We start from the raw sequence: 15,667 nt of genomic DNA on the forward strand, positions 1-15,667 counted from the left end.
CCAAATCTCCCAGGATTTGTCACATCTGTGGAAAAGCAACCTAGTCCCACTCACCCAATGCCAACCTGGAAAACTTTCTTCAACACCAGTTCAGAAATAACCACTTCTATGATGTCCATCTCAAGTTCTCAAAGACAGCTAGCAGTGCTTAGAGCCAAGACTTACTCTACCCCTTTGAAGCCTGGGGATCAAATCCCAGCTCTACCACCTGCAAACTGTGTGTGTTTGGGCAACTCGCTTGAGCTCTCTGTCTCGGCTCCACTTTCTGTACTATTGAGACAATGCACCTCCTTCACACAGCGGCTATGAGGACCAAGTGCATTCACAAGGGACCAGGTTGGCTCTGCATGAGGACTTCAGTAGAGTGTGTGATGCACAAAGATTTTGCCAAACTTGTGGGCACAGGCATGCACTTGCTCCTCTGCAAGTGGATGTGTGATGGGCCTGGGACCCACCTGTGAGGCGTGTAATGTATCCTTTGAGGAAAAACAAAAAAAAATTGTCAGGTGCAATGTTAAATGCTAAAGAGTTCACAGATCATTTTGTCTATAATAACCCCTTTGGTTTATATTATGATGATTCTAACATCTTCTTGAGTGATACAACATGTTAAAATTTCTCAGCCTCCTTCCAGGACTCAAATAATTCTCTAAGCTGTCCCACATAGGTTTCCTCCTGGAAGGCAAGGGGGATGGTCTGAGTGCCTTTAATGAATAAGCAGAACAGGCGTCAATGCATGTGATGCTATTTCAGAGTCCAGTAACATTTATTTTACCTAAGATTCGCCTTATTAAAGTGAGAATACCCCCGAGATAAGTAACTGGTCTTTTCTATCTTCAGTTATTTTTACCTAAGTGTGAATACATTTCAAATCCTTTGAGTGAAGGCGTGAGAAAAGACACTGGATATTCCTAAGGGTTGGAAGCAGGAACTATGATGGCCAAGAAGGGCGTGGAAAGGCAGGACTCCCGGTGCTTAGGAGGAATTCTGTCCATATTACACTTTTGCTCAGAGCAAAACACCCTTGCAGGGGTACTAATGTTTAGTGCACAGGCTGGGCTGAGTGCCCAGAGTTAACCCCTTCAGCCTCCCCTCCCCCCACCCCATCCCCAATGTACCCATCCCCCCACCCCACCCCCCACACACACTTGACTCATTTCAGTGCCATCTGCCTGCCTAAATCTAGGTTTACAGTGACTTTTGTTGTTGTTGTTATTCTCTGGCTGTCATTTTTGAGGTTTTTTTCCCCCCACAGATCTTAATTGAATGTTCCAGAGGGGAGACATTTCTAGCATTTCATTTTGAACTTTTGCTTCATATTGTGACCAATTAAAATTTGACTAACCACAGAATACACTTTTCTTTTTCTTCAAGCATCGCCCCCAACAGAGAGAATGGAGCTTGAATGCCATATTATTATTTTCCATGCTGCTTTGACTTAAATAAGAGAGAAGTTTTTTGTGTTTTTTTTTTTGCAAAGTTCTTTGAAAACTTTTTGACAACCCCAATTGAGCTTTTTTCCCCCATTCCATGTATATCGTGGGTGGAATTTTCTATAGCCTGTTTTCCCTCCAATCTTCATGTCAAACCTCCTAATGTAATAGAGTGGAGTGATTCCCACCACATGACTGAAAAGCAAGCTTTGCTGGATGACTTTAAAGATGATATCAGTATACAAATAGAGAGTGTAAATTCATTTTACCCAGCCCAGCCAGCAGCCCTCCACTTGTTTCCTTGTGACCTCCTTCCTCTTCCCCACAAATCTTTGGTAATTCCTCAGGCTCCAAGTCACCTCTTAGTGAACAGCTAACTTTTACTGTGCCAAGAAGATAGAGCACATTGTTGAGGGAGCGCCCCAAACTCACCTCTCCACTTCTGAAATAGATCCATAACAGCACTCTTTCCTTCCCTGGAACCTCGTTTTCCTCGGGATTGTCTCCTCCTACGCAGCTGATGCCTCTCCTCTCTTGCCTCTCTGGCATTCCCCTTCCGTTCAGCACAATTTTATTCTCTCTCGTCACCATCTCTCAGACTGAAAATACGTGCACAATTCCTCCCTCGTCTTAACAAACCTCCCTGCAATCCCTCGCCCCCCACCTCCCTGTTGCTCTTGTCTTTGTCCTCCACCACCAGATTTCTGGAAAGAAGAGTTCAGTCTTCTTCACTGCCACCTTGGCAATGTCATTCACACATCAACCCACTGAAATTTGGATCTCACCATATTCCATTCTACTGATGATGTGATGAAGATTCAGACACTCAAACCAAAGTCAGGAAGACCCTTGGATTCAGGCAAGTACTTCGGTAATAGGGGCAACATAGTAAAATAAAATTTAAGAAAAGAAAAAAAGAAGCTTAAAAGATGTATGTGCCTCTTGTTGAAAAAAAATTAAAAAAAATTAGAAGCATTTTGTATGTTTCTCAAGCCAAAACTGGTCTGAAAATGCCTAGACTCAAAGACGGCAATAAATAGTACTCCTCAGTAGAGGACAGGAGTTGGGGGGTGTCCGTATCCACATCTATCCTTGACATTGACTCCGTGGGAGATAACAGGACCTGCCTTCCTGTAAGAGCAAGGAGTCAGCTGGGAGAAAACCAGACAAAAGAGAAACAGCAGGATGTCCTATCGCTTGTTCTCCAGAATCTCGCTTGATTGTTTATGTGTGGAAGAAGAAAGAGAGGTCTCTCCCTCTAAGTACGTTCATGCCCGTGCATCCCTGTCTTACTCCCCTTACTGGGTGTTCTCCACTCGGCTCCTCTCTTTAATAGAAACAGCAAGAGCATTTTCTTCTGTACAACATTACCTGCATCATTTACTCCCGACAACTGTCTTCTCTGCTGGATAAAGTCCCAAAAGTGAAGGACAAACCAGGAAGCCAACCTCCTCCCTGGATCTGGAAAGAGGTATCTTCTTTGTAGTCAAAAAGGTGGAAGGTTAAGACAATCTCTCACCTCTCTCTTTCTTCCCAAGCAGCTCATGCCTTTCTCTCTTGTTGCAAGCACATATCTCCAGGAGGCAGTCTCAGCAAAGCTGAGTCCCTTCCAGCTGAGGCCACAGGCTCTGTGTTGAACATGCCAACCAGCATCTGGCCATGCCCTTCCCACGTGGACTGGTGTGTGAGCTGAGCCCATTAGCCCATTTCATGTGAACCATGCAACTGACCGATGGCCAGTATCAGATTTGTCACTATTGACCCAGCCTACCTGAGAACCTGTGACCTGCAGGTAAAGAGCTTTATGTTGCAATAATAATGTCTGAAGCATCTCAGTCAGTTCAGTCACTCAGTCACATCTGACTCTTTGCGACCCCATGGACTGCAGCACGCCAGGCTTCCCTGTCCATCACCAACTCCCAAAGCTTGCTCAAACTCATGTCCGTCGAGTCGGTGATGCCATCCAGTTTTCTCGTCCTCTGTCCTCTGAAGTGTCTAGGGGTTCTCAAAATCCTTACTTTTTAAATGAATACTTGGTCATTAGTCATTGAGGGGGGAGAGGAAAAGAAAGAAGAAATGAGTTCAATACCTGATGTCTTTAAGAGAAAGAGGGAAACAAGGGGAGGAGAAACTTGGTCTAACATGCCTCAGTAGATGAAACCACTGCTTTTTAAAGCCATTGCTTTTTAAAGCAGAGTGCCATTTGAAAGGAGGCTTCATCCTACCATGGCTCTGCAGGGCTCTTTGAAACACCAGCTTTGGCCTTAGCTCTGCTTCATTGGTCGTCTTCATTTGCTTGCTTAACAACTGGAGGTGTTTCTACCTTTGTCACAAAACCATTCTGAAAGTTAATTCTCTTATCCCAAAAACTCTCAAGAGTTTAAGTCCATTGCCTCATTAGTTCACTCTACCCAGCTCCTAGGGGAGAATAAATACTCTTGTGCCCATTTTACAGATAGGGAAGGCAGGGAGGTCAAAGGCTTAATCCAAACTTGGTTTCCCACATAGTGAGTAATAGAGTCTTAGCAATCAGCAAGCCCTGTGACCTTTGGAAAGTTATTCCTTTTAAGTTTCAGTTTCCTCATTTGAAAATAAGGATTATAGGAAGTTTGTGAGGCTAAATGAAATAACATATATTGAGACCCTTGCACAGTACCCAGCTATAGAGAGCGGCTGGACTGCACAATTCCACCAGCATGGTGCTGCCAGGCATGGAACACAATGTGTGTGACGCCCCCAAGGGTGTTCCATCAGCAGTCATGCCAGCCTGGGTCTGATACATCATACTTTCTCTGTTGTGTTAGTCATTATTATTATTAGTTTGAAAGTTTTTCTTCCAGCAACAGCAGAGTAGGTGGTTCAGAACAACCCTCTCTCTGATCATAAGAAACGTGATAAAAGAGACATCGGTAATGACACTGACAAGTTACGCAGGCAGTGAGAAAACAAACTGTCAAATTCCAAAGAGGAGGGAAGCCCATTCAAGGCTGCCTTTCCCCTTGAATGGCAGTTCTTCAGATATGAGCACCCAGGAACTGGTTCAAAATGCACACTCTCAGGTTCCACCCGAGATCCACTCAATCAGAAACCCAGGAACGAGACCCAGAAATCTGCTTCAACAAACCATCGAGTTGATTCTAATGTCCTCTAATGCCTGAGAACCAGGGCCCTTCAGGCACCTCTAATTCTGAAAGAACAGCTGGGAGACTGAGAACTGGGCAAAAATTCTGGGAGTCTCCAGCGTCTGGGGACTCAAAGCTTGGAGATCAAGGCCTGCCTGGTAAGCACCTCATGAAATTAGTTAGGTCACCAAAGGGCCACACCCAAGAAATAAGAGTGCACTGGAAATATATGCATCTTCACAGGGACAAACATTTCTTCTCCATTCCTGATTGGATGAAGGACCTGGGATGGCTAGCGCCCTTAACCCGGCTCTTTGCCAGCAACAGTGGCAAGTATTCTTGGAAGGAAGAAAACAGCACCCAGTGTCTCAAATTTTCTCTGTCAAACACTCAGTCAAAAAGAAGTGAGCACTCGCTTCCATCTTGCTCCTTACACCGCTCATTCTGGGAAGGCAGCTGCCAAGTCAGAGGGCTCCTAAGCAGCTCTCTGCAGAGTCCACACGCTGAGAAACTGAGGCCGTGGCCTTTCACCAACAGCCAGGTGAGTGCACCAACCTGGGAAGGGATCCCACAGTTCCAGCCAAGCCTTGAGATGACCACAGCTCTAGTTAATACCGTGAGTATAAACTCCCGTTGCTGTTATTCTTTAGTCGCTCAGTCGTGTCTGACTCTTTCACCACCCTATGGACTGTAGCCCACCAGGCTCCTCTGTCAATGGGATTATACTGGCAAGAATACTGGAGTGGGTTGCCATTCCATTTCCAGGGGATTTTCTCAACCCAGGGTTTGAACCCACATCTCCTACATTGGCAGGAGGATTTCTTACTGCTGAGCCACCGTGGAAGCCCTCATGGGAGGACCCTAAATAGAACCTAAATAGAACCTAAATAGAACCACCCTGATAAGCTGGCACTGAATGTCTGACTTATAGAAACTGTGTGATAATATGTCGATTGCTTCTATTTAACAACTAAGTACTCAATAAAAAATACCTGGACATACAAGAAGACAAGACTTGACAAACAACCAGGATTTTTCTAAATGGGTGATATAAACAAACCCATAGGCAATAGAGTATTTAGGGAGAATTTTTAAATATCTGTGCTTAATTTTTCAAAAAATTATTACTCTTTCACTATACGTTTGTGACAATCCACCTCAAATGGGTCACAAATACTGTCCATACAAGGGTGCTGGTCAACTCAATGTCTTACTTTCTGTTGCTACGCAGGTCTCCTCCACTCTCCTCTCCAACCCGTAGCTTCCCCTTCACTTTCAGCCTATGATCTCATCCCCTTCACACAGGAAATGGAGGCCATCCAACAAGAATGCATTGCCTTCTGATCTACAAACCTACCTCTATGCTTCCTTCCTTCCTTTAAAGATGGAAGAGCTATTCATCCTCCCACCTAAAGTCAATTCTTAGGCTCCACTTTGCCTCTGACCCTCTCCCATCTCTTTAGGAACCTCACACTTAAAATAATTCTTTTTCTTTGATATATTCAGACTCTTCTTCTCAAGCAAACCCTTCCCATTGGACTTGTTAAATCATCTTAAATCACATTTTAAAAATACTCTTCAGCTTTGGTCCTCCCTCTCTTTTCATCCCTTCACACTAAATTCTAGAAGAATTTTTCTTAAAGTTACTGTGTCCTCTCCTAAACAGTTTTCACTCAGTACTCACACTCCAACAAGGTTTCTGCCCCATCACTCCAGTGATAACACTCTGGTTAAAGTCTCAGGGACTAAAGTCAGTGGATGAACACTTTTCAGCTCTCTTCTTCCCTGTCTTGGCAATGTTTCACAGAGTTGAGCACAGCTCTCTTCTAGAAGCCTTTCCTCCCAGCTTGCACAATATTCTCTTGGTTTTCTTCCTATCTCTGTAACTTCTCATTGTTATTCTCCTTGCTAGACTCATACCCCTCTACCTGACCATTAAATGTTAGTATTCTGAAGGTCTTGGTCTTTGAATGTACTTTATATAACTTTCCCCAGATAAACTTATCCAGACTCACAGCTTCAATTACCATGTATACATAATTTATGTGTTAATTTATATAATCTAAGGTGGTGATAGTGGTAAAGAACCTGCCCACCAATGCAGGAGACATAGGAGACACAGGTTCAGACCCTGGGTTTGGAAGATCTCCTGGAGGAAGAAATGGTGGCCCCCTCCACTATTCTTGCCTGGAGAATCCCAAGGACAGAGGAGCCTGGCGGGCTACAGTCCACGGGGTCATAAACAGTCAGACATGACTGAACACAAGCAGCACATACTCTAGCCAGGGAGAAGCTGGGTGGAACAGGCCCAGAACCTTCTCCCAAGCTTTCTTATCAGGTAACTCACTCTCTTCATGGAAAGCAAAGAGTAAGGATGGAAAGACAGGCAGGAATATTGCTCTGAGAAAAGCTCTCTCAAGGAATCACGAAGACAAGGGGATGGAGCTTTCGTTAACAAATAGTGAAATAAAATTAATATGTAAATATTAGTGGGAACTTCTTTGCAGATAAAATTTTAGTTATTTAAAAATGTGAGCCAATGTTACTTTTTTCCTGGCTAGTGGAATTAATGTACTCTTTCTACAATTTCCTCTGTTTTTCTCACTCAACTGTTCCATTATGTAATTAATTGCTATATTATAATTAACACATCATCCTTTGTCATTGAGAGGGTTTATTTGTCTGGTGGAGAATACTTAGATACATATGCATATGATGTTAATTTCCTGAAAGTTTCTTTTTCATAGGACAACATCTGTTCCTGTACTGGTTCAAAGCATTTGGTTATGTGTACAATGTTCATGCATTGCTTTGGGCTCTCAAAATATGAATATGGTTACACAAGTTAGAAATGCTTTCAGATGCAAGTAATAGAATAACTAACAGTGGCTTAACTAGTCAAGACAGAAGGACTGATGCTAAAGCTAAAGCACCAATACTTTGGCCACCCAATGTGAACAACTGGAAAAGACCTTTATGCTGGGAAACATTGAAGGCAAGAGGAATAGGGGATAACAGAGGATGGGATGGTTGGATGGTTGGCATCACTGATTCAATGGATATGAACATGGGCAAACTCCCAGAGATATCGAGGAGGCCTGGCATGCTATAGCCCATGGGGTTGCAAAGAGTTGAACATGACTTAGTGACTGAACAACAACAGGAAGTTGAGATGTAGCTGCCTGTTCACGTATTGATCCAGCAAAGACAACAATCATCCAACTTCTTCCTGTCCTTCTGTTTAGCATATTTAATGTGTTGACTTTTCATTCTCGGGCTTATTGCCTTATGGTTGCAAACTGGTCAGTATGGGTCCCAACCATCTAATGATGTTCAAGGCAGGGAGAAGTGAAAGGTTCATCAATGCACTTTCTCTTCAAACACTGTGCCTTTTAATTAGGAAATAAATTCCTTCCCAAAGGGGTCTGGTATAGTTTCTAACACAGTGTCACATGGCCACTCCTGGCTATAACAGAAGCTGAGAAATGGAAGTATGAGTGTGCTGATTATCTTAGGCTTAAAATTAAAGGGCTATGGCTGGGCATGTTACTATACTGAATAAAATAGGAATCTCATCGATAAAAAAAAAAAAAAGGGAGACATTAGATGGGCAACTAACAATGTCTACCACAGTATGTCTGACTCAAATCCATCCCTGGGATTGTTCATCATGCTAACAAGCATCATGAATTCTGTTGGGGGCAATAAATAGGGGAAATGGTAGAGTCACGTCTTGGAGTCGTAAGTAAATAACAAGCTCATCGAGCATTTGCTTAGACCTCACTGGTTGTGAAACTGTGTCAGGGTGATAAGGACTGAGGAGTATCTGGGAGAAGGGAGGAGAGACTGTTGAAGATGGAGAGCCTGGCAGAAGAATCTACATGGTTGAAGGGGGCCTCCCATGACAGGTCAAGTAGAAGAGCCAGCGAGGCAGAGTAGAGCAGAGCTGAGAAGCAGAGAAAGAACTGTGTAATGAGCTGCTTAGTTGGGGGAACAAATCTTCACTGGGGAATACAGGGGGAAAGAGGGACATCTGAGGCCTGAGGATGAAGGACCGGAATGCCTGGCTGCATACCCTGGAATTTATTCATTAGGTAGAGAGGAGCCCCACACAGACTCATGAGCAGAGCAACAAGATGATGAAAGCAGTGTTTTAGAAGATGAATTTGGTGGGAAGGAACAGAACAGATTAGAGGCAGGGAGAGAAGTAGGGAAGCTATCACAATGCCCAGGAAGTATTCGCAGCCTCAATGAGAGTGATATTGTTGGCTATAAAAAAATGGAGCAGAAAAGGTGCCTATAGGTGACATTCTAACTTCATTTCAGGATATCCCCTCATAGAAAACAACAGAGGCAATGACGAAAAACACAGGCCCTCCTAAGTGGCAGTAGTCAAACGTTTAATCGCCATCCTCCCCACTTCAGGTGCTCACCTGAAAGGAAAAGTTAATTTTAAATAATGCTGGGAACCATCAGGGGGTTTCACCGATAGTAATATTTTAATTCTCAAATCATTGCTCTTCTTGTTAGTTACTCATGGCCTGGTTTCACAGAAATGGGCTGCAGGCATTCCCGGAAATGAAAAGTTATTATAGAAAGAGCCAAGACTCCTCCAACTTCACCACTCTAAGGGCAGCTGTGTCCCCCTTCCACAAGGAGGCATTTTGCCTTGAGGGGTGGTTGTAGGGATCAGGCAAAGGCCTTACCCAGGTGACCTATGTGGATCTGATGAGATATTGAAGCTTGCACAGAAGTTGAGAGCCTCACACCTCTCCCTGCTTTTGGTGACACCCCACAAAAAGCCTGAGAAAGTACAGCCCTTCCAACTGAAGATCCTAAGAGTGGTTAATGCCTAAAGATGCACAGCAGCATCACCACTCTCAGAAAGCCCATTGCCTGCAAGGTGCTAAGAGGTGGTGGTTCTGCTACTTGCAGCCAAATGCATTCCTGACACAAGAGCCTTTGTTCTCCTTCTCCCACTGAATTCACTGCACTGCTCAAGGGGACCTGGAGCAGAGAGCACTCCCCAGAGATATACTCATTAAATGCATAAGCAAGTTAATTACAGGCACTTTCATTGTTCCTATCCCAGGGTAGTAAGTAACCTGGTGGGTTCTGGAGCCAGACTTCTGCCACTTAACCACTCAGTGACCTGAGGCTTCTTTTGTCAGGGTCTTCTCATCTGTAAAACAATGACAGTTCATACTCCATAGATGTGTTTTAAGGATTCAATGAGATCCTGACCATAAAGTGCTTAGCTCAATGCCTGCTACAGGGTTAACACTCAATAAATGTTAAGCACTGTTATTTTTTTACAGATGAGGAAACAGCAATGCAGAAAGGCTAGAGAACTGGCTCAAGGTCACACAGATAAATGCTGTGCCTGCTTATTTTCACGGACACGTCTTTTCTGAGCCGTGTGTCAACAAGTCAGCAAATATTTATTAAGTGACCATGAGGTTGCGTTCTGAACTAAACATTCAGAATGTATGCTCAAGGATGGGTATAGTTCTTGTTCTAGTGGAATTTACTATCTGGCAAGGATGTTTCCTTTTTTATAGTCAGTCCAGCTGCACATAAGGCTGGCCTTACCGGTAACAGAGACGGAAGCCTCTGTGGTTCTGTTTGAAGGGTCCTAGAAAGGCACTCAAACAGAGTACATCAATTGGCAGCAGGATAAACTCAATGCAACAGCTTTGTATTGGCCTGAGTTTTGTCTTCCGAGAGAATGGATTCGCCAAATCTACCCATCTTTCTCCCTCCTCCTTTGTAATTCCTCGGCAAATAAAACAGTTTTCCCTTAGGCTTTTAACTGACGGCTGAAATATCTCCAGCCAGTGCTAGACCCCTGAGCATAGCATTGCTTCCTATCACCTAGAATCTTTAAAACTGCAGAAATCCTTGGGAAAGAAAATGTCTCATGCCAATGACATGTATTTTTAATAAATAAATATATGTTTACTTACTTATTTTGACATGAAAGAAACACACACACAAGTGTGAATTTCCTTGAACAGAGGAATGAGGTCTCCCTCTTGGGAAGCTAAGATTGTTTGGTCCTCAGAACAATGGCAGCTCCAACAAGAGCAAAAGGAAGAAGGAGGAGGCAGGAGGGAGGCCGTGGTACCCAGTGGGTCTGGCCTGCACTCTCCTCTCTTACCAAGGACCTTTTGAGCCTCTGCTTCTCTCTACAGGCCTTGACCTTCCCCTACAACTGCCACCATGCTCTGTCCCCTGGGGACACACAGCCAGGGGCAAGGTAGGATACAGTCTTCCCAGGAGTCTTCTTCCTTGCAAAGCTGAACACAAGCACAAAGCCCCCTCCCACTGAAAAACTCGTCTACAAATCAGTCGGTAGAGACATACAGGGGGATCAGAACATTCACCATGTGGGGAGATTGTACAGTCTCAGAACTTTATAAGATTCTTACAGATCCCAGCCTTTTCCTGATTGTGTTTCTGGAGAATGAGCTCATCGAGTAAACCTTCTTCTGATCCTACTTTGAGGGAGGTCAATGTGTCTCCCTGCTTCCCGCATGAAGAAGCCAGGAGTGAGGGCAAAGGCAGTCCTGCCTTGGTGCATGTTCAGTCGCTAAATCATCTCCAGTTCTTTGCGACCCCCTAGACTGTAACCTGTTAGGCTCCTCTGTCCATGGGATTTTGCAGGCAAGAATACTGGAGTGAGTTGCCATTTCCTCCTCCAGGGGGTCTTCCTGACCCAGGGGTCGAATCCGTGTCTCCTGAATTAGCAGGTGGGTTCTTTACCGCTAAGCCACCTGGGAAGCTGCCATGCCCTGTGCTCACAGACAAAACTTGCCTTCTGAGCATCTGCAGAGTGAGGACACCCGAACATGAGTCCAGTGTTCTTCCTGGAGCATGTATCCCCTAGGATACTTTGTTTCTTCCTGTCAACAGGAAGGGCCAAGTCCTGGCAAGCTGGCTCCAGGAGCCCCAAACAGAGTCCTGACAACTTCACTCACATGCAGTTTTCCATGACTTTAAAATATTTTAAAATACTATCATAAACTCATAACAATGATTTTTAAAATATTTCCCCTCCCCTAAGATTTTGCTTTTCTGAGCACAATTATTTAACATATTTTAAAAAAATTCTCTACCAGTGGACATTCTCTACACGTGTGCTGGCTTGAGGGGAAGGTCCGTGCAGGCCAAGGGATGGGTATGATCGGCGATCAATTCTATGCCAAAACCAGTGCTCATGGTTGCCTCCAAGTAGCATAACATGCCTGCCTGCCAGGCACCATCTACACGGATTTTACCAAAGGCCAGCTCACCAAACAGCCTGACTGGAGAAAAAGAGGCACAGTGGGGACATAGGAGAAGCACCTGCTCCCACCTTTGGGAAAGCCATCACCTGGTTGGCCGCAGAAACGAGATACATGCCAGCCCTTCCTGTCAACGGCTATGCCGTGGTCGGAAACATGAGCTTCCACTGAGCCTGCCTCCAGGTTGCCAAAAGCCTGCACCTGACAAGCAACCAGGGGTGAGTCCTTCCAACAGCCAGCCAGAGCAAAAAGGAGAGACTGTATTTAAGAGAAAGCCTGGCCCAATTAGTCCTTTGAGAACAAGGGCCAGGCAAACGAAAGACAGAAAGAGAAGCAGAGTTTTGGCCCCATCGGCTCTTCTGTCGGGTCTGAAGGTCTCCCACCATTGTGATTCTGCAATACCTCTGCCAGTACTGGCTCTGTAGGAAAAAATTACATTTGAGAAAAATGGGCACAATAAAATCAGAATGTGTGCCTTTAAGGAAGAGTCCCCCCAGAAAAGGGTTGCTAAATTTCCAAATATATGGCCCATAAAACACACAGGATATTTGTACCGCGGCTAAGGTTCAACATTGATCATCACTAAATGATCATCACTAACAAATCAACATGTGACATTAGGAAAAGGGCTATTGGATATTAAAAGAAACTCAAAAATCCCAGGAAACAGCCACTTGATGAGCAAACAGTTTAATTTAGACTGTCATTCACAGGAAATAGACAATAGTGCTATTAAAATCATAACAATGTAGCAATTTGCAATTCATTCACATTTCACATTAGATGCCCCCTCCTTCCAGCTAATGTTGACTATTACCAGTAAAATACACAATAGCAACCATTAATTGAGCATTTTCAGTGTTCCATGAGCTTTAAAAAGCAATATATGACTGAACATTTAACAGAACTTCCTATGTGCCAGACATTGTTCTCAGCACTTTTTATGTATTAACTTAGTACTCACAAAAACCCCATGAGCTAAGTACTATTACTATCACATTTCCAGATGAGGAAACTGAGGCACAGTGAGTTTAAAATTCTCTAGGATCACATATCTAATTAAGAGACAGGGCAAAAGTTCAAAATTTTGCAAGTCTGTTCCACAGTTCATGCTCTCAAGTCTTACCTCATAATTGCATCTTCAAAATATCTCCAAAATATAAACGCTGTAATTCTCTCTTTTTATAAGTAAGGAAATTGAGGTTTAGAATGCTTACGTGATTTCTTTAATCACCTAGCCAGGAGGTGGCAGAGCCTGGACCCAGAACACAAGACTTTCTGATCCCCGAAGCCTAGAGGCCAGAGGTTTATGTTATTTCTTGTATCCATTGTGATTCGTTGGCTCCTAATAAACATTTTTCCTAAATGAATATTAGGTCATATATCTAAATGGCTACTAGGTTCTAGACACTGTGCAGGCAAAGATTAAATGACCCCACCCTTGCAAGACCTTGCACTCTTAACTATAGAAGTGCTGATGCTGAAGCTGTCATTCAAGTATATAGAGAGGCTGAACAAACGATGTCTTTCCCATGCTATAACAAAGTCTTTGTCACCTGCAAAGACTCCTTATGGCTGGCGGCTGTATCTACGAGTGCAGAAAAGAACACTGACGATATCCTTACCCAGTCAAAAGTGTCTCTCATAACAAATGGATACTGTTGTTGATGCTAATTACCAAGTCCCCCAAGCCTTGTCATGTTGCTTGAAGCCATTGTCAACATCTCTTTATGATGGTCTCACTCTGTTCTGCATCTCCCCACTCTGGCCTTTATGGTTATGGCTACTACAGGCCATCGCGTTGCGTTGAGTAAGGCACCACTTCCAGAAGTGACCATGCTTGAGACCTCAACAGTAGTACCAAGGGACATTAACAAATCATCTAAGGACACAAACAGAGTCCTAAGAAGAACCTTCCTGACTCTGCCACTTATTGACCATGGGATCTCTGGTTACTCAATTTTGGTGTGCCTCGGTGTCCTCTTGTATTATGTGAATAGAAACAGTATCTTTCACTAGAGTTTTTGTAATAAGCTAATACAGGTAAAGCACCTAAAACAACCCTGGAGGGTTGCTGCCCACAGACGTTAGCTGGTGCTGCTGTCTCTTCCCTTCACCCTCTCCCTCCTTCTTCTGTCTCCCCTCCTCCTCCTTTTCCTCCTCTTCCTTCTCTTTTTTCCCTCTTCTTCTCCCTCTTTCTCTTCTCCTTCTCCTTTTTTTCTCCCTCCTTCTCTTCATCCACTTCCTCCTTCCTCTTGTTTAATTATTATTATCACTATTGTCATTATCATTATTTTTTATCGAATTCAGTGCTTGCTCAGAGTAGTTCTATCTTTCAAGTGGAGAAAGAACATGCTGGTCCTCTCAACTTCATTTTCATCAGCTCTTAGCACATCAGAGCAGAATCTAATTTTAAAAAATATTCTTATAGTCTACACTGTATAAGTAATCATTGGTCTGAATATGATTTGACCCTATTCCATAACACCTCAGTAGTATAACTGGATCTAAAATGGGTTCTGAGCTGTGTTCACTTTGTGGAAGTATGATCTTTAACCAAGGGGGGGAAAAAAAACAGAAAAATTCAAACTTGCCAAAAAGCAAAATAATAAAATAAGTGGCCTGTCTTTCATTTAAAACTCTAGATTCCCATGAATCTTCTGAAATCAGCAAAAAAAAAAAAAAATGTGTTGGGAAGGCATGTCATGTTGGCATTGTTGAATGTATTGATACATCTACGAGGTGATCAGAAAAGCTAAAGTCACCCAGTAGCGTCTATCAATCTCTGTTCAAGGGTGAGCAAGTGTCAGAATTAGCTACTGCTGTCTGGTTTTAAACTAGAAGTTTGTCCTTGATCCTCTCACAAAAGCCTTCGTCTTGGGTCATTCTGTGTTTACCGAAAAGCCTCCTATTCTTATTGACCTGCATTAACTTTATTACTTCATCCCCCATGACTCCAGGCTGTGTTCTAAACCACAAACCCATTGTTTTGTGTACTGAAAAATGTTCTTGACTATCACAACCTGTGGTAAGAGAGAGCCTTAATATCATCTTGATATGACAGCACCTGATAAAGATGACATTAACATGTATCAATACTAGAAAAGTAGAAAATGCATTATGGTTGTGGTTCTTTTGTTTTCTAAATTAATTGACCAGCATAAAGGACAATATTGGAGAGGTATCTCTAAGAGGGTAGTTATAAGCACAGCTTCTGGGAACAGGGAGCCTGAAGGGAAATAAGTCACAAGCTTTGAGGAGATCAGCCCATGTCACACTGAATGGGACTCGGCAAAGAAGAAGATATCACTTACCTGCAGCTTCGTAACAAATTGTCCAAGATTTAGTGACTTAAAACAACAAGTCTGGGACTGTAGGTAGGTCTGGGCTTGTGACCACGCACTTACATGACCCTGAGTGTGAGTGTCCCCTTAAATTTTGTACCCTGGCTGTCTAACACAACAACAACAACAAAAACTTACAACCTTTCACAGTTTCTCTAGGGCTTCCCCAGTGGCTCAAATGGTAAAGAATCTGCCTGCAGTGCAGGAGACCGGGTTCCATCCCTGGATTGGGAAGATTCCCGGGAGAAGGGAATGGCAACCCACTCCAGTATCCTTGCCTGGGAAATCCCATGGAGCCTGGTGGGCTATAGTCCATGGGGTCACAAAGAGTCAGACATGACTGAGTGACTAACACTTTCACAATTTCACTGAGAGCAGCTCAGCTGGATGATTTTTCTCAGGGTATCTATCTCATGAAGGTGCAATCAAGATGTCAGCTGGAATTGCAATTATCTGAAGGCTTGACTGGAACTGGAAGAGCT

Source organism: Cervus elaphus, chromosome 27, assembly GCF_910594005.1.
Source record: "Cervus elaphus chromosome 27, mCerEla1.1, whole genome shotgun sequence".
Lineage (NCBI taxonomy): Eukaryota > Metazoa > Chordata > Mammalia > Artiodactyla > Cervidae > Cervus > Cervus elaphus.